Raw genomic sequence first — 27,908 nt, 5'->3', positions numbered from 1 at the left:
TCATGACCCTCCTTTTCTCAAAGTCAACATTTAACATTGATCCTCATCTGACAGCTTCAGCCCTCTGCTTCCACTATAATTTACCTTTAACCCCTTTGTCCCTCAGTACCCCCCCCCCCCTCCTCCCCCGCCTTCACCTCCTGCATTCTCCGACCTAATCTGCTCTAAGTGTTTACACACCACTCCATTTCTCAAAGGGGGTCAGCTGGTCTTTCTCAAACAAGCCCTTCAAAAACAGATGAGTGGCAGTGGTAGGGCTTTCTGGCTAAACAATTGTTGAGAAAATGAACACACTATATTTGTTCATCCTTTAAGGCAGAGCAACATATTGCAGTGAAACGTCCTCCCCTGCCCCCTCCCTTGATAAAGTGGCTTACACGATGAAGTCGTCCGATGAGTGTTTTATGCTTTAAAATGGTTTCTTTTCTCAAAAAGCTTTAGGAGGGGCAGAAATATTAACCGTGGGGCAAACTTGTGACATCTGATATTTATCAAGCAAATTGCAATGTCGCAAAATGCTCTTAAAGCTCCAGTAAGATGTTATAATGCAATTACGACGTATACATGTCTACAAAATGTGAGTTAAGTCAGAATACTCCACGTCTTCATTTGATTATTGGTTATTCTGAGTATGACCTTATTCTGGTTAGGGTCATCACAAAGCTGTTTACATGACAGTGTCTTATTTAGACTATTATCTTAATCTGGTTAATATTGGAATATGTGTCCACGTAAACGTGTCCTGTGACGTTTCTGTACACCTTGTCTTCTTCACCATGCCTTAGACAGGTGTTGAAATCAATAGGTTCAATCAACACGTTCAGGTTTACAGCAGTTATGGAGAATTCCCACCTATCTTTTATGTCTACCTAAAATACATATGTTCTTCTTCCGTAACTAAAACCGAAGAACTGAAACAGAAAGAAAAGGAGGGGTCAAAGGTCAAACAACTGGCTGGGGAGTGAGTTAATAGCAGGGTGGAGTGAGAGTTTCGGGGATCACACAAGCAAACAAAGAGCAAAAGGTGAGAGGGGTCAGCTGAGGGAGAGTGAGAAGGGGCGGAGGGAGTCAGAAGAGAGGGGAGTGTGTGTTTGTGTGTCCAGCTTTGTCGAAGAGATGTATGTTTTTCTGTCTGAGCCACGGATCTATCCCCGAACAACGAGAGGGGAGGAAACGGGATTGCCGTTGTGATGGGACGGGATTAGAAGGATGAGTGTGGAATTTCAGGAGGAGGGGTGTTGTGCTTAAGATTTCGGTCTTTACCCTTGAACGTGGATCATAAGGAATAGCTCTCAGCCTGTGGGGGTTCTGTGTCAGTGTGTGGGTGAGACAGACACACAGATATAGCAGCATTGTGGGAAACAAAGTCGGAGTCCTACCCAGACTCTTCATGCCTTGCCTAGGTACACAAACTTTGCTTGATTGCCTCTCACTTGAACCGAAACCTCCGACACACACATGCAGAAACAGACATGCAGAGATACATATGAGCTCATGCCAAACACATGCACGTTTTTTCTCTCAATATCCTACACAGGCGAACGCTCCCACACATGAGGCGCGCAGTCAAATTCCTCACGTTAAGACGAAGCTTGTTTGCTTTTCGAGGATTACTCCAACATGTTTGAAAGCTGTATGTTCAATCATTCTGCCTCCTGAAGCGTACAGCCCACCAAACCCAGCTCGATCTACCTTATTTGGCGAAATCTCAATATCTAAAATGTCTTCACCTCTCCATCTCCTCTAACCTCTGGTCTTGATGCACTGATCATCAAACACTCTTCCTGGTGCTCGACTTGACTTCTATTTATCAGGTCATGTCTTCCCCGACACAGACAGCCCCACACTGCAGACCCCCCCCCCCCCCTAAACTCTCCCTCTGGGTTAACTCTTGCCTGCCAGGCACAGCAGTGTAATTTATGAGTCGTAATTACGGAGGTGTCAAAGGAACAGAAACAGTCTTGTGGCATAAAGAAGTGACATTTCTACGTCAGGCGATTTCCTGTTTTTTGCACTTTCGACCTTGTTGTTTGACCTATTCGTCTTCGTTAAAAGCATATTAGCGCACACCAACAACCAACAGGGATAAGGTCCACCTTGTGGAAACTCTGTGCCTGATGGCGCTAGGATTTAAATAAATGATGCACTTTATTTTGAAAGTTGGAGGTTTATTTAAATCCTTGGTTGACAAAATAAAACATTTCCCAACCTGCACATTAATGTATACAACAATGCATACAAATACATATAAGGACACATTATTTGCCCCACTCACAACTTTTTTTATATGATGTGATGGTTATGACCATAGATTGTTTACAAAGGTGTACGATGTGTCTTCCCCCATCTTGAGTCCACTTGGTAGCAAACGAGGTCCCTTTGATTTTTTTGACGTATACTTGACATTTTGGTTTGGTCCATGGCCCATCCACTAACATGGACGAAGCAAAATGTGAAAACCTATACTGCAGCCAGCCACCACATAAAGCCGCTTTGGCTGCACTTTTTGGGAGCTGTCATGTCGTCCATCTTTATTTACAGTCTATGATCATGAAGCATTTGACATCTTTAATGTTTATGTGCATGTCGACAGTGTGAGTCTAACTAGAAAACTTCCTTCCTTCCTTTTCCTCTTCCTTTTCCTCTTCCTTTTCCTCTTCCTGTGAACTCTCAGGAGCCAGAACGCTCTCAGGGGCCGTTGTTGTCATGGAGGTCAGGATGACAGACTGTGGGGGTCTTGTTGGAGCAGTGGCCACTGATACAGCCGATTAAAACCAGGTCTTGCAGGAGGTTGACACTGGAGAGCAGGCTCAAACAACTACAAGAGTGCCAGGTTGGTAAATACGAGACATCACCTGAATGCTGAATTTGAAATATCGTCTCAATGCAGCTCCGAGGTGAATGAATGTGCTCAGGGAGCTGCCGCAGGAGTTTAGTGTTGGTTGGCTGCCTCTGGGGTGATGAAGTAGAAGTATCAGTATTGATAGAGTGGAATATTAAAATGAAAAATATCTCTATATATAAGAAATAAATGAACAAGTGCCAGACTGAGAGAGAAAGAGAACATGAGAATTTGAATGAATACAACTTCCAGACCCTTCCTCTCTTTCTTCTTAGATCCAAAACTATCTCCAAAACCCCTCCCTGCACCCCAGAGTGGTAACAGTAACAGTTATCACTGAAATCAAGCTAACGTTAGCCCGACTGCTTGGTCCAGGCAGCATGACAGCTGTAAAGTCAACATGTGGTGAACTCAGGCTACGCAGTAAACCACTGTAGCAACACTTGCATAAATAGCGTGTTGTGGTATTGTGCAAGAGCAGTGATTGGCACACTCCTCCTGGCTCTGATTGATGATTTAGATACAGATAGAGCGTTGGCTTCTTCCAAATTGATTATGAGCTGTAGATGGAGCCAGGGTAACTAGATTTTATTATCTGCCTAATTTACTACTTTCAGATCATAGTGACAGTTTTAGCAATTGTTACAACAACCTTTTCTTGCAGTAGAGAAACTGCATGACGATCAGGAGAACAGACCAGATGTCCAGTAAATGAGGATTTGAACAGTATCGTTCTGGCTACCTGTCATGACCTACACAAGCGTTGTCTCGTCCAAAACCTTCACACGGATCATCACCTGGGCTTCATTGTTTTTCTTTCTGTCTGTGATGGGACGACACGCTGCGTGGGGGAGGCGAGAGCTGCATCACTGTTTACCTTCTCCACGCTTGGACTGTACTAAAACTGTGTGTGGGCCAGACCCCCGGTGAGACAGGTCGGTGGAACTACTGTCAGCGGTGTGGACAACACCAATATTGCCTCCCACTGTACGGACAGGTTCCGCACCATTATCTGTGTGACTTGCTAACCCGAATTCCTCGGGTGCGAGCCGTAAAAGGCCAGTAACGACTGTCCATTGGTAGATAGTTTCGTCCACGGCACATTGAGTCTACACAGATGTAACTCAGGCAGATGTCACAGTTTCTGCTGCGGGTTTGCCAGCGCTGCATTCTGACCGCATATCTGCAAGTGAAAAACGTTTTACTTGGATCTTTGTTCGGAACTAGTTTCCTTTTTTTACTTTGCGCAGCAAATGAGTTGGTTTTGGGTTTGTTGAATTCTTTTGACAGAGTCTAACCAGTGTAGAAAGAAAAAGAGCTTTTGATATACCAAAGTTCATGTACGTCTAAAGATGACATTTGTTCTAACTTCTGAGAGAGTAAATTGAGCTTTGGCAGTGATGTCTAATGGTCATTTTGTTTGTTTCAACAGATTACTGTTGGCTTTAGTGGCGGATTTAGATGTTGGCGACGTCATTCCGGGGAAGTCATGGGGAGTTACATTTACACGATTGGTTTTCTATCACTCATCTATCAACAGCTCATCATTTAGTTGTTGGTTCTAATTTGAGGTGCATTACTGTTTAAATTAATAATTTTTTATTTGCAATATGTAATAATTTGTGATCTGGGAGAGGAAATGCAATCTTCAGAATTCCAAGGTTCTTGGCTCAGTCATACCATGATTTCAAACAGCACTATCTTGGTTTCAAAATCCATAGAATGACTGCATAGAAATATTTACAATAATATAAAGAAAATAGATTAAATCCTCATCAACAAACATTCAGATTCAAAAGTGACACAAAATCAAAACAAAAACAAACTCTTGATCATGATACTTGTGCCCAATCAAAGGCATTTTAACAGCATAATATCTTGACCATGGTCTGAACCCTGGATCATTTTTTGTTAAATTGATTACAATTGATGTTTATACGATTAGTTGTGGTTTCACATTGCAAATGAGAAAGCACACTGAAGACTTTTGTGTTACATACATACGTCCTGTCTGCCTCACCTACTGTAGATGGGCTGTGTGTCATCTGACGTCAGCTTTTTGTCTGTCCGTCTCTTTTCTTCACTAACGTTTTAGAATTAAGTGCGTCGAAAAAAGTAGTCTTTACATTTTCCAAGGCACCTTTCACCCCTGTAAATTTGGTTCGGACTGACCTGAAAAGTCAGAAGTATCGGATCAAACCAGATTTGTGTGAAAGCACCCTAATAAACACAAATGTAAACTCTTGTACTAAGGAGAGATTTGCTGCATGCTCAGCATCAACAACAATTAACTGACTTCTGCTGCTTTAATCAAGACATTGCTCAACATTTCTACATTTAGCTCTATTTTTAACACTCGTTTCAAAGACTAGTCCGCATTTTGACCTCCTGACACAACACACATTCAGGAAACTAGAAACAAGTCCTTGCCAGTTCCTTGAATAAACCATCCTCGTGTCAGTGACTTTAACGCAGCCACAGAACCTCCAGACAATGTGTGCTGGGGCCAGGTTCAAGCCTCAGATGGTGGTCTCCCTCCCTGACTCAGTGTTCGCTAATGACCCTAGATCTGGATCCCCATTATAAAACACAGATAAATGTTTACTGACAAAGGATGACATCATGAGAGTTAAAGTCTGTACAAATAAACAGGTGCTCCGCCGCCCCTCCGCTCTCTCCACTTCCTCAAGACCACATTGCTTTGATAAAAACAACTCAAAACGCCAGCGTCCTGCCTTCTCATTTGCTCAGCTTCATTTATTTTGTTGGCCGCTGAAAACATAAACTTTTACTTAGCTGTGTGTTATTAGAATGTAAGCTTTTTTTTTCCATGGAGGAGGTTTTGGCTGGAGTTAGAGTGAGAGAGTGGGAGAGTGAGAGAGAGATCATTTGTGGGCATGTCTGTCTCTTTTGACCTAAGCTCTTTTTCTATGTCCTGGCTACATTTGTTTAGATTAAGTATACGTGACTTTACAATGGTTCTATCAGAATAGGTTTGTTTTAAGTCTTGATTAATCCAAAAACTTGTCAACTCACATTTTGAGACCTAACAAATTTGTCAAGCATTCTTTTGTCTAAACTACAAACATATTCATACAATAGAGGAATTCAACTTTTTAGGCAAACAGATTTGCTTCCTTTCCGAGAGCATCTCCACTTCCACCCACTATCAAGGAATAAAGCCAAAATGTTATAATAGGAATGCTGCCATCTTGCACATTTGTAGCCAGTCTTTGCTGTATTGATGGAGGTAAGGAGCCTGATACATGCATTTGAAGAATTGTGAGGACGTGTGACCTTTGACCTCGATTCACCCCGTTCTTATAGCCTTACATGAGCATATGAGCACACATCAGTGTGATTACATTTTTTTAAATACCTAAAATGTCAGGCACAATCTTTGAGAAATCTTTATTGATGTGAAATTTAGTTTTGTCCATGTGCCATCCACTAACATGGAGGAGTCAGGATTTATAATCTATACTGCAGCCACCAACCAGGCGGTGATTTAGATGCTTTGGCTTTAGTTGACGGGTGCTACTGTGTTCTTTTTATGTAGGCTACAGTTTAGCCTAGCATTTTAGGCCTAGCTTAGTTTCAACGCAGCTCACCGATAGAATAGTTGGTTTATACTTCTGTGAAATAAAACAAGGAAAATGCAGCATATGAAATGTTGAACTTTGGAGTTATTCAATGACAAAGTTTATGAACCAGGACAAGCTTACTCTCTCCTCCTGTAAAAAAAAAAAAAAACTGACAATATTTTATCAATGGAACTCTCCAAAAGAAACCGGATAAGAATATTTTACAAAATGTAAACTTTTTTAGGGGAAAAAAATAAGGTTGAGCTGCAAAAAGTAGTAATTGAGTAGTTTTTGATAGCTGCATTATTTAATAATAAAAACTACATTTTAAATTGGTCAATGTCAAGGGCCCAAGCATCTATTCTTAATCTAGTCGGACACAACTATTATGACTAACTCTTCGTGTCTTGCAACCTTTTCATAAATTAAACAAAGTTTGTTGAGATGATAAAGCAGTTTTTTCTATATCCCAGCCAAAAGCATTTTGTTTCAAGCTTTGCCTTTCTTTCGCAATAATTTCACAAGCGAATGCAGGGTAATTGATTGGTTTTAGTTTGGTTTTGCAACTTTAATCTAGCCTGTCACATAAAAAAAAGGCCTCACAGCAGTGGCACTGCAGGCTGAGAGCAGGACAAACACACAACGGCTAAAACGGCTACCACTGTGTACATAATCTTTTCTGCTGAGGTTTCATTTTCCTCTGAATCTCATTGCTGTCACACCCACTTCTCAAGCAAGACTGACATCCTCTCTCGTTAGACATTCAGCAGCCACACAGTAACCTGAACCCTGCTCACACACACACACACACACACACACACACACACACACACACACACACACACACACACACACACACACACACACACACACACACACACACACACACACACACACACACGTGTACTTAAATTCACTCAGAGTGACCCACTGCCCCACTGCCACCACACTGCTATCACAACCTGTCTACATCTCGTGCCATATGATTTGTGCACATGCATAGTGTGTTTATGTTCAGACAAAGCCCCATGTACACATTTGCCTCAGTCGTAGCTGACACTCTGTACCCCGGCCGGAATCTAATATCCCCGCCATTGGAAACACATGTGGAAGTCTGACAAATGTTCCCTGTGCCATGTGTGTCAGCAGTCAGTCAGTCTCCTTGCTGTCTGTGCTGTGGGCCGTGCAGCAGGGGGTGTGTGCAGGAGAGGCCGTGAAAAAATGCAGCTGTGCTCTGCTGTTGTTGGTTTCACTGCAGTATGGTCGTTTAGTAAGATTCGCTGTTTCACTCATATGCATTTGGCGACTTGTAAAAACCATGATGAGCAATGTTTTTGGTGGTTTGTGTTTACTGACTCAACTCTGTCCATGTGGAACGTGTATCTCCTACATCTTAACGTCCTCACACGTGTATTCTTAGTGCAGTGTCACATTTGGTGCAATATGTGCGAAATTAATACAAATTGACTAAACAGGCATTCTATAGCAGTGAGTGGGGGCGGGACTGCGTGCCATCAGTCTATGGTTTGAGTTGAACATGTCTTTTTCAACATCTTTGGATAAACTGAGGTAGTGGTCATCAACTGAGTCAAACTATGGATCAAAATCGCTGCCAGAACATTTTAATAATTACTTTCTTTATGTCACTATAGCTAAATGATGAGTGAAGTGTTGTGGTTGCTGATCTCTTTCATGGCTGCAACATTCATTGATTCACTTCCTCTTTACTAATATGTCTACAAAGTAAAAGCACAATATTTGTTTCGCAGCTGCAATCCTTATTGAATGACAGAGCTTTTATTTTGTAAATATGTTAAATTGGGTCTGAAGATCGCATCTGTTGCTTAACATTCCTGAAAGAAGCCGACATGTAATTTAAACATAAATATCACCAGTACGTCAATCATTCAAAGTTATATACAAGACCCACATGTGAACATTAATAAAGCTAATTTAGTTACATTTTATGAAAAAGAACAACTATAAAACCTGCATTGCAGATAAACCAGGTATGATGAATATAAAGTTTTCTAAGTGCACTCTGCACCATAGACTATTTTTAAAAAGCTCTGCACACAACGTCCAGCACACAGACATACACAATTTACATTAGACTGTAGACCTGTGTGAGGAGGAGTCACTAATGACAAGGAATGATTCTTTAGTAGGCTCGGGAACATTACCACAGGCCAGGGTAACAGGCCATTCCAAACAGGCAGGTTTAGAACAGGCACGGCACTAGTTTGCATAAAATTGACATAATTTGTTAGCTTTAGACCAAGTCATCCAAAATCATTTTGCTGAGTGTACAGTGATGACAAAGTTCCTGCAGTAAAAAGCAGAGGTAAGCGGCTGCTAGAGGCTTTCTTTTCTACCTCGAAACCTTGCACCTCCACAAAGTGCCAAATTTCCGCCCTGGTTGTGTAGCAGGTTGGCAACTCGCGTTGTTGGTCTTTGAGAGATTGTGGTCGAGCTTTACACAGCTGCACAGATGGCTTGTCTTCTAGCCACAGACTCTCAAGCAGACCTAACCAAAGCTGTCTCAAATCTCTTCTACTGACTGTCCACTGATTTGAATGATTAAATCATTCGCAAAGCTTTCTTGACACTCCGTTTTCTCAAGCGGCTACTGATCAGCGGCCCCTCAGTCAGGGGAAGTAATCAGGTTGGTCGAGGTGCTTTTTGAAATCGAACACTTTGTGACAATCTGTTTTGGCGCTTTGTCGAAACCCTTCTTTTGTCACCAGTACTAGTTTAAGGGCTAATAGGTGGTGAAAAGCCTGGTCGGAGGCCCACATAAGGGCAGATTATTTGATGAAGACTGAAGGAGAGGCAGGAGAAGTATCCAAGAATTAGCATGTGTGCTAGCCAGAGTGTGTCCCAGGAGGGAAACTCAAGTCTGGCCACGGTGTCCCGAAGGACATCCTCTGCCGAAGTTTGCATATCCCTGTTTCGGCTGAGTTGCTGAAAGTTGTATGTGTGACCATGTGTGTGTGTGTGTGTGTGACCGTGTGTGTGTGACCGTGTGTGTGACCGTGTGTGTGTGACCGTGTGTGTGTGCGTGGCTGCTGAAAGATTTGTTATTTGGAGCAGTGAATTTTAATGACGTTTGTCAGCTCTAATACGCTGGGCTGCCCAGCTGTGGACAAGACTGGAGTTTTTTCAGCTTGCTTTGAGTTTATTTAAAGGAAGTGCTGGTTTTCAAGAAGGCTACTGCGAACCATGTCTGGAATAAACATGCGTTATTTATAGTCAGAGACAGAGATAGACGCCTATATACAGACACGGCCTCCGAGTCAGCGTGTGGACTGTGTGTTTTCGAAGGAACTGCAGGAGAAGAGAAGAGAAGTAAGCTATCATCACTTATCACCGGATGAAAAGTGGTGGCAAACAGCTTATGTCATCATCACTAGTTATATATAGTAGACTACACAAGCAGTTATTATATCTTTGTATTTGAACTAGGACTCAATCAAAATAAAAAAAACTGAGAGTTTACCTGTTGTCCTGATATAACTAGCACAAATTATTGGTCAATTCAGCATTATAAATGCCCTTTGAGTTGCCCACATGGGAAAAAAAAATTCTTATCAAGCAATTACTACAGCCTTAAAATCATTTAATACTTTTTTAGATCAAAGTAAAATATTGTAAAATGCAAATTTGTATATAAAGTAAATACAATGTCTGTGCCCTCTGTTGCCATTTTATAAACAGAATATATGACTTTGTGAGGGTTAAATTAATTACTATACAATATATCCCCTTATTTATTAAAAATAATTATAATGGAGAACAAATTTCTTCAATAAAATCTGAAAATAATTGATGTCCTGGATTTATTAGTGAATCACAGGTCGTATCTGTACACTGTGTGAAAAAAGACATGTAGACTCGGGGGTCTTGAAAGTGAAGCCAATGTGTAAGTGCTTGAAACCTGTCTTCTCTTGAATAACCAGCAGAAGCCAACTCAGAAAGGAGGAGTCATAGAAGTCTGTTAGGAAATTACTCTACTTCTCACTTGATTTATAATCAATAAACTTTTCGATACGGAGGGACACAGTTTGAGTGACAGCAAGTACCATCCGACTGGTGCAGTTTACGGGTGTAGGTGGGCGTGCCCTTCTCCTCTAAATGTGGTTCCTTCTGGTTTATAAAGAAGAAGCAGATGGAACTGGACAAAATGCCAAACGCAAGGCTTCAAAACGGCAGCTCACTGGGGTGATGCCATGGTGGGTGGACACCTGGTCGTACCCCTGGAGCTGCTGGAAATGTCATTTATGAGGAAGTAAGCAATAAATAAGAGAGAGCTACACAGCAACCAACTCTGCCAAGGCTAATAATCTAACTCACGAATAAAAATGCTGCATCCACCTATTTATACAGATCAGCTCCGAAATGCGATTAGCTGTTTTTTTTGGTCAAGCCTCGGCAGTCTGAGAACACTCATGGCAATTTCTTGACAAGTTTGTGCATGATCCTGATGAATAACTAACTATTTTGAGAATATATAAAATATTTTCATTGCATCTCCAAAGCACAGTATTTCCCGAAAAAAACTGACAACAACACTTTTTCCTACCCTCTGGATTTAGTCGCAGCAAAACCTCGGTCTGAACTGAAACATTAGTTTGGTGGAGAACACGCTGCATTAGCCAGTCACAGTGTCAGAGGGAACGTGGAAGCTCATGTGCCAGAGGTTCTCCACTGCTGCTCAAGGCTGACTGCTTACCTCTGAAACCCAACAGGCTGTGAAACGTAACCCCCCCCCCCCTCAAACTGCGAATCCCATAATTCAGCAGGATGGACCCACGGCAACACCGTCTTCTTCTTTCTTGAAAAATTGGTTTCCTCGCTGTCTCTGTACACGCATGGCTGTGTGTGATGTGATACATTGTGTTTGCGCAGCGCTCCACTCTGCCAAATCTGAGGAGCCAGTGGGTCTTTGTGCCAGCGAGGCCTCTCAGCTGGGTAACACACATAATTGCTCCCTAATTCTCCCGTCAGTGGCTGGTTAATATCTGATTTACAGGTAATGAGCCACGTCCCATTCAGCAAAGCACCGCCTGTTACTCTGCCTCCATTTATTAGGCCCTGTCTTTTCTTTCTTACTTTTTTAAACAAATTCGGCCTTTTCTGTTTATTTGTGCTGCAGTGAAAGCATCACATGGCTCGCTGGCTTTCTCTCCACTTTCAAGCCTAGTGTCCTATACTAAATTAATTACAACAGTTTTGAAAGATGAATCAAAACCGCATTATTTTGTTTCTCGTCTAACTTTTAACCTGCAATTCTTTTCAATTTCAGCGGCTGCACTTACTTCATTGTTGCACCGTTTTTAGCTCATTGTTGGTTTTGAGAAAATGTCACTGACTACTGTACTGCTAAAGGGGAGAATAGGATAATGCCATTCCAATTGATAGTAGTCTCAGATAACAAAATGAGGTTTTAATGCTTTTTGGCACAAACATTTTGTTTCATCGAGACAGTTTGGATTCCTGGTTTACTGAAAACATCATTTTTACAGAAGCCAACCTTCGAACAAACATACAGAATTATTAGAGACCGTTTGCAACATTTTAATCTCGATGGATTCTCACACAGTTTTAGTTGTAAATGTTGGGGAAAATGAGAAGCAAAGAGGGCATAACGTAACGACTCTGAGATTACTTAATACCCCGTCTGATAGGTTTATAAGCCTGACCGGCGGCCCAAATAGCAATTTCTGCCGCCATAATTGCTCAATTCATGAGCCAATGCTCAGATATGAGAAGTATTGTGCTCGATATTACAGCCAAAACAAGTAAACTAATCAGATTTAAGAGGCAGTGCAACTGGAAAACTGGTAAATGATTTATTTAAAAAGGAGATCGGGTGATATTTTGTGATGGTTGAAATAATCTCTTGCAATGGCTGAAAGCCCCTTCCAAAGAAAAGAATACAGTTTACTGACTCATTACTCTTTATTTTTACTGTAAACGTTCAGCATTTGTACATCTCTATTCATGACGTGCACGAGGGTATTCCTGTGTGCAGATACATGCAGTTAAAACTGAATGCATGCTTGCACTTCCACACACTGTATATGTATGTAGAGATAGACAGCTGGATCTGAACCCTGCCCTGGATCCGTTTAACAGTACCTTCCCTTGTGCTGCACCGTGGCCACGACACAATGGTATCATGGAGGAAAAAGCTGGAGTTCAGGACTTTTAAAATGACTCATGGAAGAGTTCTTGTAAACTTATTTAAGCTGAATACAACAGAGCTCCAGCATGAATGTGAATGACAGTCTGTGACATTTAGATCTTGGCTGTTGTGGGCAGACAGGGAGCAAAGGGGAGCTTCACAGAGGTCATTGTATGGCACATGGCAGATGCACTTGATACCTCACGTGAAAAGCTTTGGCTTGGGTAAATGTAATTTTGAATGGTTATACCTCAACACACAGTCCAACTTGTTGCCATATGTCATTTAAAAATGTAGTATGTATTCGCAGGGCCAGCGCTGTCCCTGCATCCAAAAAAGAGTTTCAAAGTTGATCTGAATTCATGATGAGTCTTCAGGAGAGTTAGGGTCTCCACTGTTAAACCCCAATATAGTGAATATCTCCACTGCAGCTGAGCAGGGGAACATAATCAGAGAACTCTGGATTAAAAGGACTGTCCCTTGTGCATACTTCATTTTGGTACCAAAGACTAGTAAAGACTCATATTTGCTTCTTTGGTATTGATGCACGGAATGAGTGCTTTGGATTTTGTACTTATTTTGTACTTTTTGTATCAAGTATAGAAATACATTTATTTGCTGATATATGTTGCGAAGGACAAGTATAAAGTACAGAAATTAAGTACAGATGCATGAAACATTTATTTAAGTACAATAATGATGTAAATGTACTTAATATGTTGCATCACCCCACTGAAGATAACATGCTTGTGTTTGTAAAGATAAAGAGCCTGATCTGAAACCTGCTCTGGGCCAGTTTCCCCTTCCATTGTCTATGGTGCAGAGTGAAATATTTTGTGTTCATCCTACACACATTATCTGCATTGAAGTTTTTATTGTCAATCTTTTTGATAAAACTAAACTGAAATTGCATTATTACTGTTCATGAGTGTGATTTGTAGATACGTTTGAATAATTGATTGAGATATTATAAAAAAAATAAAAATAGTTAAATCACAGCAAAGTAGTAAGCAAAGCAATTAGTTAGCTTCACTCAAGTGATGGAGGAGCTCACTCCTTGGATTTGTTGGTTGTGAACAAATGAAATGCTTGGATCTACTACTACTACGCAGTTTTCTAAAATATATATTAAATGGAGAAATGTTGGCCTCAGACAGCGTGAAGGGAGCCAAACAGTGGGGAGTAGCTTCATTGAAATATCACCTGATATCCCCCAGCCTCTTTCTGCCTCTCCATATTTTTGGCCGTCTTTGCCGTCCACTGGGGATTGTAATGTTTTAATGTTGTCTCGTTATTCTAATAACACACTGCCCTTCTCGCGGCCCTCCTTCGTGGCCGTACAGGTTTTTGGAAATGCAGGGGTCCAAAAACTGAACTCACTCAGGGAGTTGAGAATTGTCCCTGTTCTTTGTATTTAAAGATGGAGGTCAAGAAGTTGATAATATTAGATTTAAAGGAATGTCTGTGGGTAGTAGTGCATGAGAAAAAGGTTAAAGAATGCATTGTATGACACACACACTACGAGCAGGGAATTTTAGATTTGACTTAGGGACATTGTTTTACAACAGGGAGTAAGTAAAGCTTATTTAATTTAGTAGTGTGTCACATAAAGAAAATAAAACTAGAATGTAGTAATACACAATAAATAGATAGTAAATAGTAAATAGTAAATACATGGATAACTGTATAATGTACATGATGAGAAAAAGCCAGTGTGAATAAATGGGTCTTCAGATGTTTTGTTTAACAGCTTCAACAGATATGGAAAGAGTATTTGGGATGTTTATGGAGCAGAGATGTGAGAACACCTGGGTCACCTGGACATCAGCATTCAGGGACACTTGGAGACAGTCCGGAGCTGCTGTGATGAACACCACAAGGACAGAATGCTCGTCCTGTCCTGGGCACAGCTAAGACAGGACAATAATCTTCAGTTCGAGGCAGACTTGAAGGTGCTGCCTGAGAGTGACAGTGTCTCTGGCTTTAGTCACACTAGTGCAGTGCCTGTTTTAAACGTGAGTGTTTGTTATGGGCTGCGCTCTTGGCCTAATGTCCCACGTGCCACCAAACAGCCTCTGGTGCAGAGTGAAGTTAGAAAACTGTTTGTTCATCCTACCTGGTTTATCTGCAAGGAAGGTTTTATAGTTATTGTGTTTCATAGAATGAAATTTAATTTGCTTTATTACTCTTCTCATTTGTAGTATATAAATATATATAAGCTTAAATCATTTACCGGTTGTTAATTTTTCATACTTTGCATGTCAGCTATTTCTGTTAATTAAGCAACTGACACAATCTTCAGAACAATTGAACTCGATATAATGTATTCCAGCAACCAAACGCATGTTGTGCTTTTACTTTGAAGACAACTTGCTCAGAAGGAAGTGAGTCTATGAATGTTGCTTCCATGACGGAGTTTAGAACCAGTCCGATATGGTGAAATTAAAAATAAATATTATCATCAAAGTTAACAGGCAGGACGGATATTATCGGCCACAGGCTGAAATTTGCTGATCACTAATGTAGAGTGATGGAGGACATGGTATAAGATTTAACTCGCTCTGCAGATTGAAGGCATGCTACCCCACCCCCACTTAATTCAAACGTTATTAATATTGAATACATTGCATGTCCAAATCGCACCAAATTCAACACTGCACTTCCTTAAAGCCCTTGACATTACATATACCCAGTGTGAAAACAATTGTTCCACCTGCAGATACATAAGCAGACGGCTGTGGAGTTAGGTAGATTTGTGGCGACAGAGACATTTCAGGGGCCCAACAAGCTTCTGCAGCCACTGTGACCGCTGCAGAAAGTGCAGATTATATATTTTAGTAAATGCGTTTTGAGTAGAAAGAATGTGAGGGTGTCTCCATATGTCAGACATATACCCATTTAGAACTAACTGAATACAAATAGAGGGTCGGGGTATAAAATACGAAAAGTGGGCATAATCAGGTATTAATGTTAACTTTTATATTTTTCCTTTATTTTTTTCCTACTAGTAGGTGATATATTCTATGTCCAGGCTATTATAAGAAGCGAGGACCCCTAACATATTTTTCTTGGACAGGGCCCACCCGCTGCTTACACAGCACATACACATGTCCTCCGTGGAAGCCCAGTGTGCTCGGAGAGGTAAGGCGGACATTTTGGGGCACGGGGCTACATTATACTATAGTAGCAGCTTTTATGAGACAGACAACACGCCTGGCTTCAGCGGGAAAACCTCATGATAGACAGGCACTTTACCTGAGCCAAGAGCGGGCGGGCGAGGAGGAGGGAAAATGAAATAAAATCAATACTCGAACATAACTTTTTAAATAAACATTTGCACTCCACGGACATTGTTGGCAGCGGGAGCCGGTAACCTGTCCCCATTGGTGGAACTCAACACCAGACCATTCGCGGAGCACTGGCTCCCATCGAGGTGATGGCTACTGGCAAGATGTGACGTGAATAGTAGGCTATGTTCTGTTTATCCAAGTTAAAAGGGGTTAGAGAGTGAGGGGAAAAAGAGGTAGACAGGTCTCAAATCCCTCAGTAAAGCTGCTCTTTCCCTGAGCAAGGGTTTTCACGGCTTGTTGATCGCGCTAAAAGCTGCCGTAACCTCCGCAGGAGCGACGCCCGGTAGCTTTAAGCTACAATTCTCCTCCAAGAGGGAAGAAATGAGATTAAACTGCTTCAGCCGCAACAGGCCCGTTCCTCCCCTGAACCGAGGTGGGATTCAAGTACAGTGTTTGGTTTTTGATTGAAATACAGGGAAGCATTTAACGGCAGAGAGGCTGTTGGAATTCAGGTGTGGGGCCAATATATCTTCAGCTGAAAGGATAAACAGAATTAAAACAGCTCTCTTCTGGCAAGAAAAGGAGAGGAACATTTTCCTTATTTGAATTATAGAATTGAGGGAAAAATTGTCATATGCCAGGGATAATGTTTTTAGGAATAGGATAAGAGTCCAAATAACTATGTATTCAAGGACTACCTATGAAAGCTTGTCTTTATTTATCATGTGGATTTTGAATAAGTCCCAAAAGAGCTGGACCAACTGGACAAGAATTCATCAGAGATCCACGACTCCTCTACCAACAGTCTCCGTATTAAACTGAGAAGCAAGTTATCCATAAGACACACAGGGCTACGTACTGTTTTAAAGTATTGCATAGTGTCTGAGGTTTGATACCAATACCAAGAAAATATTGTTCGGATACCTTGTTAAAACTAGAAAAAAAACTGTACAGAAGTCTGCCTTGTATTCAACGAGGAGGCAAACTTGTCAAATTGAAGTCGGAAGCTACACCCCCAATACACATGAACATGCACTGACTGACAACTGCTAGAAGAGGACTTCTTCTGTTTATTACAGTCCTGCAAGGGCACCTGCTTTCTTCTTAATTTTTCAGACAACTTTATGTATTGATGCCGTCAGGACATAAGGAGAAGAAGTGAGAAAGAAACAAATGACTCAGCCTTGAACTTTAGTCCAGCTAAATCATCTGTGATAGTTAGTTTCATCCAATAAAAATGTCGAGACCCAAAGACATGTTGAAGTTCGATTATAGGAGATTAAAGACCTTAAACTCGCACAGTTGCTGCCTTCATTAGTTGCCTCTCTCTGGCAGAATGTGTTGAGCAGCATTTTCTCAAATGCCAATCGGAGGAGAAGGTTGTGGGAAGGCTAGGACAGCAACAGAGTGAATTATGACACTTGCTCTCAGATTAACTTGAGGAATGCAGTGAGCATTGCAGACTGATGAGCAGTGTAAGAGTATCTGAGGGGGATTTTCCCTAAAACAACAATAGACAGTCTGGGACTAATAGTCCACAGGATAAGCTGGGTGGCCTGGCCTGGCTGCCGGTGCTGCCCTGAACTGGCTCAGGTGCTGCTGACTACAGTGGAAAAGACCTCTCACTCTCCACACTGCTGGCTGGACACACACACCCACACACACACACGCACACACAGATGGTTCCTGCAGTCGCCCACCTGCAGCAGCTGCCACACTAAGTTCTGGACGGTGGGTCCCATTGAAACACCTGCAGGCCAACACTCAGGTTATGGTTACAATTCAACTGTGACTCTGGGATAAAGCAACTGATCTGGTTCAGATTTCAAGCATTTTAATTTGATCATATGTTTCATTCTGAGAAGCAACATCACATTCAACAGACATGTCATGATGAATGTGATGGCTGTAATCATCAAAAGCTCTCAACCCTTGTTGTCTTTCCGTGTTGACATCTTGTTCGTGTCTTCTACGCGTATGGCTGCTCTTTTTCTGTCTCTATTTGGAGATGAGTCAAACTGCATGCGCTCATAAATATCAGTCCCTTTAATATACCATTTTTACCTCAGGATCCATTATTTATAATCTGAGAGATAAAGAAAAAAGGTAAAAAAATATCCTATCTCTCAATGTTAAAGAAAGTGAAGAAAAAACATTCCTGGATCTGCCCCGTGATCTGGATCCGCAGAATTTCTTTTAGAGATTCTATCCTGACCCATGCTGCATCCTTGTACCAAGCTCCATGGTAATCTGTCCAGTAGACAAACAAACAGACACAGATGAAGCAAAACCTCCTTGATAGAGATAAAAAGGTGGTAAAAAACCTGCTATCTCTAATCTGAGAGGCTTTATCTGTGTGGATTATATCTTTATTGATTGTTTGAATGGTAAATGTAAATTAGGCAATTCAGTATCTTGCCCACCAGCACAGAAAGTTTCTTTTGGCACAGATTTGGCCCGTATCCCATAGCTGGCCCACATACCTTGTGGAATGATGGCGCTTGGTCGGTCTGCTCCTGTTAACCAGATCTGGGCCACAAGTAAACCAAAGCCATGTCAACCGAAGGTGCCAATGGCGGCCCGAATTAGTTGTGTGCTATTTGGGTCACATTCACCATTTACCACATGGGCCACTTTAGGTTCGGGTCCAGATTAGACCTTGCCTAGAGCACCGCATGTTTGCCAAAAAAGGTCCAACTCTTTTTTTGGGATATTTGGGCCATATTTTCTATTTTACAAGTGGACAACTTTAGGCTCAAGTCCATTTGGTTTGGGACACAAGAAGAGAAGAGCTGCAGCATCATTGCCTGAAGTGACCCGCTTCTGTATGCTATCCGAGCAGAGACACATCAGAATACAAATTGGTGGAGTTTTTGCACCAAACATTGGGAGTTGTCTGTCTGGCCAATGAATCAACAACACTACAGTAGTAAGTGTTGAAAAGGTTTCACACGTGTGCTTGTGAGCTCAAAGGTCATGCGTGAAGACCGAGAGACAAACAGCATGTTTGTTATTTAAGCTTCTGTAACTGGAAGTGAGGGCAGGGTACATGTTTTAATAGTGTCTGAGACAGAGGGCAGACACTGGTTTGATGCTACTGGTTTTGATACACTCATCTGTGGTCTGCACACACACACACATACACACACACTGACACACGTTTATTGGGCACAAGCGTCCGCAAACCCACTTGAGATGACACTGAATAAACAGTGAACACGGGCATCGCACACGAGGGACGTCGCTCCAGATGTGTTTCACAACGTCCTCCTGTCTGAATCGAAATTATATTGGTCTCTGTCCTCCGCGCCGACACACACACACACACACACATCCACCTGATTTACGCAGAGTTAACGCAGTTCATCCCCACCCGGCGCTCCATGTACACCGCTGCGTGTGTTTGTCACGTTATAAGGAAAATATCCATAAATCTCTGAAAATGTCACGTTCCATTGAGTCCCTGCTCATTTGCTGCCTCAGAGGCGTACGTGTAAACAAAGCTGTCATGTGGGATCATCGCGGACGGAGAACATGACAGTGGATACACAACTCTTCCCGGAAAACTAGAACGAGCGCTGAAAAAAAAAAGAAGAGATTTAGCTCGGACGTGGATGTGATTAATAGAGGTGTCAGACTTGAATTGCCGAGGCTGAGAGGCCAAGAACAGCTGAGAAAACCAGGCCGGTAAAGGGTGTGTGCTGTCTGTGTGTGTGTGTGTGTGTGTGTGTGCGTGTGTTGCCCTTAAGCAAGGCACTGTGCTAGGGCTGTGGTTACTGGGCAGCTCCCAGGTGTGACGGTGCAGAGCTGTGTGAGTGTGAAGCGAAGCTAAATGGAGCATATTATTTTGGAAGGGAGAACAGGGGGTCCACTCGTCCTGGTGACAGAGGCTCAGAGCAGGGGCTGAGACATGGGACAGAACGGCCATTATAATTACTCCTCTTCACTCCAAGTGAGATAAATTTCACACTTAACAAAATTGAAAAGTGACTGAAAGGTTCGGCAGGGAGCTGGTTTTCATTCATGAATAGTAAATGTGCTCATGCATTGCATCTCACAAATATTGCTTTATATTACCTTACAGCATCAAATAACCTGAACACAAGGGGGGCAAAAATGATAACCTTTATAAAATAGTAAGTAATTAATGCAAGAAAAGCACAAAAATATAAAAACAGAAGACTGTGGAGAGCCCCCCCAAAGAAGTAACATCCAGACACAGACATGCAAATGTTTAGTCTGATATGAATCTCCATAATTGGTTTCTGAATGTGATTATAAAAAAACATATTTTTTGGACCAGAAGCCTTCGGGTTTCCATTTCTCATTCTGAAATAAAATATTTGCACCAGACCATCAATTCATTATCAACTTTAACCCAAGTCTTACATTTTTGTGCACTTCTGTTTAGCTTTTGTCTTCTGGTATCATCAGTGAAATGCATGTCATTGATTTTCATGCATTTAGAATTGTTTGTGTTTTCCAAGTGTGCATAGGCTTGTGTCTAGTTACCGTAGCAACAGGTGTCACAGGTTTAGCTGATTGTATCACAGCAAAATAGATATGATTAGCTTTTCAGCATAGGGTCCAGCTTACAAACTAGTTATTATTTACTCACTATTTGTTCACTGTTTATTCAACAAATTCGTTAGTAAACCATAAATATGAAGATGGACGAAGTGAAGCCAAAGCATCTCGATTGGTTTTATTAATTAATTGATGCCACAAAAACAGGGTCAAACGTTATGACAGACTGACAAGTGATGAAGCATCTGTAACCTCTAACCCTCTGAACAATCAAAGTTGGTGAACCAGTAGTTGAAGTCACTCTGCAGCCGTATACAGTCTGAGACCTGCTGAGTCCCCTCGGGAGTGCTACCCCCAGGCGGGCCAATCGGCAGGAGAGTTGTGGGAGAGGGGCGCGTGGCTGGCAGCGTGGCAGCAGTGACCGCAGCCACCTCGCAGCTTATGAAGGCCTCCATTCACCTCACCATCACACAATACTCAGAGAGAGAGAGAGAGAGAGAGAGAGAGAGAGAGAGAGAGAGAGAGAGAGAGAGAGAGAGAGAGAGAGAGAGAGAGACTTCCCCAGTGAACAAGCCCCGCTTTAAGAGAAAACAATTGCCCCTCCCTGAAAAAATTCCTGCTAATTTGCTTGCGCAGGAGAGGAGCGCCCAGCGAGTGATGGACGCCTGCCCGTCTCGATCTCTCTGTGTGTGTTGGTGTGTCCCTGTGCTACTACATGCCCACAGGCTGCCAGCTACTCCACCAGTCTCCACTTTGACACATCCCTGATGCATCCTGCTCTGGAGTTTCACTTGTCTGACGTCCAACATCCCCTTCCTCCAAACACTTACCACAAATCTTGCGGTCGAAACTAAATGTTTTTCACATTTTATTTTTTGCTTGTTTTATTGCCTGATTGAAAGCTGCTGGGCTGAAAAGGTATTTCCATCCCGTTTTATTAATCGCAACTGCTGGTAGCACACATGAGTGACTTGTTACTGTGTGTCAGTTGCACATGCGATGCAATATGAGTCAGAGTATAATTTGACTTTCCATATTTGTTTTTCTGACTTATTAGAAATGGTGCTGCTTGTTCAGCAAAGGACTGAGAGGACGCACTGTGCTGCAGGAACATGTTCCAGCCCATGGTGGAAGAAACGTGCAGGAAACCTCGTCTCATTTTGCGAGTGTGTGTGTGTTTGTGGGTGTGTGTGTGAGTGTGTGTGCACTGTTAATATGTGTGTTGATTAAGCAGGTGGGTCTCGTCTTTAACACTTTAGACGTTTGTGTTTGTTTGTGTGTGAGGCTCAGGTGTTGGGTGATGTGAGACAGAGAAATGGAGGACACTGTGTGTGTGTGTGTGTGTGTGTGTGTGTGTGCGTGTGTGTTTGTGTGTGTGTGTGTTACCGAGGCTGAAGGGTAAAATTGCTGCCGGCGATCAAATATTTCTCCAAACGTTAATGGTTGGTTCCATTTGACCTGGAACATTGAAATATCCCATTTGCTGAAATATTAACATAAACATTCCCTTTAGTCTAATTTCTGATTTCAAAAGGTGTTGTAATACACTGTTTGTTAGAAGTCCTGTCTTAGAGTGAAATCCCTTTTTGATTGTTCAGATTCTTGTTTCTGCAGAAAGTTGTAGATAGCATTAAAAATAGAAGGAGATAGAGAAGCAGAACAATTCAATGTTTAAACGACGACTCTCTTCTTTCGACACATTTAATCTGCTGGGTCAGACTGTCAGGTGTGAAACTCCCCTGATTAGCAAACCCCCCCCATTCCCCAATGGATGTGATGTCATTTCAAGCTCAGATTTTCCGAGGAACCGAAATGCAGATGGAATAAATACTATGTGCTGGAAAACGAGGCAACTATTTATTGGAACCCCTTTAAAAATCCCAAACAGAGTACAGTGCTAAAGCTGCTGTTCAGAGAACCACTGGGAACCACCTTCCCCGTTCCTGTGTTCACACCAGCCATCACTTCAGAACTCTATAGAGTGTGGAGGAGACAAGACTATAACAACCAATGCAAATAATTGTTTCATTTGACAACAATCTAGAATGAAGATCATTTAAAAGGGAGTATGCGGTCATCATATTACAAGAATAAAGTAATATTGAGATAAAAGTTTGAATTTCAGGAATTCTACTGGGAGATATCAGTAAAATTCACCTGCGTTGAAATGAGGAATGTGGAGCATCTCTTTTAAGTTTTTCTTTAGTATAAGTTTAACAAGTATAAAAAAAATATTTTGGCTCATCAGCACCACATTATCTAAGTGTCAGGAGATTCCCTTTAACACATGCACAACACACTTTAATAACAGCATTAAATTGAAAAATGGAGGATCTGCGGATTCCAGTGCATGTCTGAAGGTAGTCCAAAACTTAATCCAGTTGCTATTGATTCAAAGTGAACAAATTGTTTGAACGTCTCTTGGTATTTATTGTAATTTCCTTTAATTTCCTCATGCGTTCAGTCAGGTAAATCTTAGAATCCACGTCCGTGCCTCCTAACATGTAACATTTAACAAGCTTGTGAAATGATCTTTTTTTAGGCAACACATGCTTAGATTGTTTCTGTTGTGGGTGGTGAACTGGACAGCTGTGTAAAATTAGATTAACAGTTAAATCCAGTTCCTACAATCTTGCTTTTTTTAACCCTAACCCTTTTCAGTTTTGTATAGGCTATGACAAAACACACCCCACCATCCAAACTCTGTAAAAGCCGAGGCTCTGTCTTATCAAAGCCCCGTGCACGACGCTCCTGCCTGCAGACATGTCCACAGGCTGACAGGTTTGCATCACCCTGGTTGCATCTGATGAGCTATGATTGGCTGGTACTGTTCCGTGCAGGCGAATGTCGAGCTCAACTGGTGCAATCAAAGGTTACAGGGTTAAACTCCTGAGCATCTCTCCCTTCTATCACGTCCCCCCTCACACACACACATACACCACTAGCACACCCCACACTTCAACCCGCCCAACCCCTCCTGTACACCCCGAGGCCACGCTCCTCTCTTTCCTCCTGCAGTCAGCTGGCACGGAGAAGAAGGGCTCTTTGACTCATGTGGACGTGGGGGGAAATGATGAGGGTTTGGGTTGGTGGGGAGGGGGGGTCCCAGTGCCTCTTGGAGCCTGATAGTCTGGCCGGTTGGTCCAGGCCTTTCCTCCGGGGGTTTGGAGCAGTTGCAGAGGGCGAGGAGATTTGCGACGGCACATCCCCACCATGTGGACTGCTGATGGGGCCGCCACCACTGAATGAGCACAGAGAATCACTGCAGGCAGATAAGCACTCATGCATAGTGGAGACTGAGACACAGGACACCTGTCACACTGAAACTACAGTTACTCTTCAGGTGCAGTACAAGTGAAGATGTTATAACCTTTATACCATAAGACAAAGAAACGTCTCGTCAACGTCAAGCTCATGACCTTGTGGGAACAGTTCTACTATGATATAGTGAAAACTGTCATGACATACAGATTAACTCACTTTTATATAGACCCAAAAAATATCACAGTTATCACACTATGCACTTACTCTTATAAACTCATCAGCTGGTGACCCCCCCCCTCCGGGTCAGTAGCTGCAGACCCCTCAGGCTGACACTTAATCCAGAGTTTAGCAGCCATGACAGTTTCACAAGGGTCGTGAGCAGACTGCGTCTTTATCAGAACAATGACACACTGTGTATTTCCAGTTGGATATAATCCTGAACTGTATCATGTGTATCTCTGTGTGTGTGTGAGGATTTCATCATGTTTCAAAGTTAGTTGGACCTCAGAGTAAAGAACAACAAAATTACCATTCTGCACGATCAACATGAGATATCAACTATTGAGAGGCTTGATGTGTTTTTTTCCATTGTAAAGGTTTTAGTAATAAAAAAAATATATATCTGACTAGACTCAGTAGCCCCGTGTTTGCCGACAGCTATCACACCAATGACAAAACTGAAACAATCTGGTTTTTGAATGGCCACTTTTATTCTTCAATATGTAGCAATTTGGGACCTAATTTGTCCCGTGGGACTCCACACGCCGGCCCCATAAAGCCACATTAGGGCCCTAGTGGCAGGGATAATGAACATGAGTCAGACAAGGTGCCCGGAGAGCAGCTCCGCCTCCTCAGGACACAAAGCTACTGCAGCTCGCCAAACGCAACACACGCGCACACACACAGAGATCTTTTATTACTTTTAACATCAAGGTCAGTGTAATTAATACCGCTATAAGAATCACTTTCATTTGGCCTTAGTGTACTTGCATGTAAATTCTGATTGTTATTACTTTAATTGACAGTGACATCATTTATTGCTTTTCTGTCCTTTAAAACACAAGATTGATTTCAATAATGTTAGACGCTTCCTCTTTGCATTAATCAGCTCCTCTGTGAATAATGGGTTTACAGGAATACTTAAAAGCAACACGAGTAAAACCTTCATGTAACAAGGCTTAGAATTTAACAGAATCATTTAAGAAATTAAAGTATGCTGTGTGTTTTTAACCCTGCTTATTTTTCCATTTTTATCTTCAGTAGAACCGGGTGTGTGTATACAAGATGATATTAATATGTCAAACACTTTCTTCAAATATTGGAGACTTTTATAGCTTTATTATAAGCTTTATTGAGGGGTCCTGTAATCAATTAACTTACTACAGCGGCAGATAGTCAAAAAGAGGTAGGCAAGAAAACATCTGAAGGTATATATATATATATATATATATATATGTGTATGTATTACAGATGGACATGTACTTGAGTATTGGCTGAAGATGATTGCACACAAATATATACAGTATTTTTGCATCATGTATGTAAGGGGATATTGACATTAAAGTATATATATATATTTATAGATGTAAATTCACAATATTAAAGAACCTTATACGATTAGATAATTCACATGAAAATTAATAAATAAACAATTTATAAATATGTGCACAAAATATACACACTATATAAAAAAGTTCAATGAAAAAGATATTCAAAGAAAAGTCCCAAAAAAAATTTCCACAAAGTGTGTAGTGGATTATTTGATGAGCAGCATTCTGGTATTGTGCAATTTTACTAAGACATACTCCTCATCCACCACCACACTGAGCTGTCATGAAGAGCCCAATAATACCGTCATGATCAACACACAGACACACACACACACACACACACGTATTCTCAGCAGACACAGATTTATATGGTTTTGATAAAAAAAATTGCACTTAAACACACACACACACACACACACACACACACACACACACACACACACACACACAGAGTTATACACACACCACATCTGTGGACCCAGAGAGGGAACATCCATCCACACCCCGGCGTGTGCCAGGGAGTTGTGTTGTAAAGATTTATTTGACAAGGTGGCAGACAAACTGTGGCAGGGCTGCGATCCAACCTGCCTCACTGCTGATGTCGACAGTGTTATAGCTCCAAGCCTACTCTTTCATTGTGCACGTGTGCACACACACAAAAGCAAATACGAAATGGATTACAGAAAAATGCTCATGACTCATATTTGCTTCGGCTCAAACTTAGTTTTTCTTTTTGTCTCTAAATGAGCTGAGGTCATCATCAAAATGTGACGTCCAAACGCAGCCCGCTGCTGACCGGTCAGAGAGAATCGTCACTACTGCGTCATCATGGTGTGAAAAGAGAGGATCTGAAGAAACCTGCTTTGTAACTGTTCTCTGTCTTCTGCAGACCAATACATTCCCATTATATTGCATTATAAAATACATCAGTATGACGCAAAACCACACTGTGGTCAACTGCTTGGTTGCTGATGAAAGATTTTGCCATAAATTGGATGGGGCAACACAAACAGAATCCATATCAGCAGTCATCCGATATCCCCATCCTTTGTGTTTGTGACACATTGAAGATAACGTCACAGCGGTGTCATACTATACCAATGCTGCGTGGAGGGGGGGGTTCTATCTGCAGTGAAAAAAAATAAAATAAGTAGAGTTGAGTTGGGTTGAGCTGGAACCGCGCAGCGGAAAAGACTTCACTTCCAGAAGTGCTCGCCCCATCCATCCCCTCTGATGTCTGTTACCGTTCAGCTCTGCCTCCATGCTGTAAAAACAGTACACAGGACCTGGTTTGTGGGGAGCAGCAGCTCTGATTATCTCTCCTGCAGGCTGTACAGGCTTTGGCTCCCCATCCATCTTCACTTCCATCCCTCTGTGTTTTCAACCAGGCTCATTGCCCGGGAATTACAGGCTTCGGTTTAGCATAGTGGTCAAATGGATGGAAGCTGTTCATGCGTGCACAGGCTCACATTTGCCTGAAAGGACCCTGCTGCAATCAACGACCTACAACTAGTACAACACTATTAAATACCAGGATTGATGTCTAATCATTCTTACATTTCCAGATGGGGAAGTCATGTGTTCACATACAAAAAATCTGCTTCACTGTCAGTAGAGCTGCTTTCAGCCATGGACTGTACTCTGGATAATGTCCTGATACCTTATGGAAGGGGCCCTATGTATGAATGTATGAAAACAGCGGGAGACTCTCCTCTGCAAGCAATGGAGCGACGGACACAAAACGTTAAAAAAATTACAAATAACACAAATATCCTAAAATGATAAAGAGGAACCATACACATAAAGGGGGGGGGGGGGATGTATATGTTAAATCCTACCTCTGCACGCTTCACCATCTCTTGCCTAAACACACCAGAGATTTCTGTGTTGTTGTGAACGCATCTGACCGGAGACTCTCCTGCTGCGTTGTTCATTTAGTCAAAGTCACCTTTCTTCATCAATGTATATTGAGCCATTTTGAAGAATGTGTTAATGCCAGTCTTGAGGTAACATACATACAGCAACAAGTTGGTGTTACTTAAATGTGTCACATTTCACCAACCTTTTAGTTTCCAGAGCTGAGCATCACTTCTCAGACATGGTTTAAAAAAAAAAAAAAGAGATAATTTCTTTGTCCAAAAGACTTTAAGCCACATGAAACGCAGCCAAACCAAGGTTTTATCCATCATTTCTGGCTATTGAGCCTCTTTTTTAACAGTGGAAAAACTTCTGCAGTGTGATAACTCCCACCAACTCAGGCCATGGACAGCAACAGGGTGACCTCTGTAGTCATATGTACAGCATGTTGTGACGGATAGTCCCTTACCCTATAACTATCAGAAGAGGCCAATCAGACAGCGGTTTCAGTTGTTACAAATCTGTGGATAAACTCCATCAACTGGAATAGCTCAAAGTATCCAGTTCACATGTGGAATGAGGTGGGTGGTACTATTGAAAAAAGTTAATCTGAGCCTGTAGGGGGTATGTCAGACGAACATCAAGAATCAGGAAACACAGATAAACGATAACCCCATAGATTTTCTCATCATTAAACACATAGACTGTAAATAAAGACACGCCTCCACTTCCTCCCATTACCCAGAGATGAAGCCAAAATATATGAACTTGGCTGCCATCTTGCACAGTAGCAAGGTCCTGTTGGTC

At 41.9% G+C, this 27,908-nt stretch overlaps 1 long non-coding RNA gene across 2 annotated transcripts in view; it reads left to right on the top strand.

Moving 5' to 3' along the window:
• LOC128427419 (uncharacterized) overlaps positions 1-27,908 on the top strand; it is a 204,102-nt gene that overhangs the window by 122,643 nt on the left and 53,551 nt on the right. For both annotated transcript variants that reach the window (XR_008333337.1, XR_008333336.1), the window contains exon 2: positions 2,675-2,833. This is a non-coding gene — a long non-coding RNA (uncharacterized LOC128427419). The remainder of the gene's footprint in view (positions 1-2,674; positions 2,834-27,908) is intronic.

Source organism: Pleuronectes platessa, chromosome 21, assembly GCF_947347685.1.
Source record: "Pleuronectes platessa chromosome 21, fPlePla1.1, whole genome shotgun sequence".
In the NCBI taxonomy this organism is placed as follows: Eukaryota; Metazoa; Chordata; class Actinopteri; order Pleuronectiformes; family Pleuronectidae; genus Pleuronectes; species Pleuronectes platessa.
Note: the sequence above shows the minus strand (reverse complement) of the source record. Positions and strands in the feature narration are given on the sequence as shown.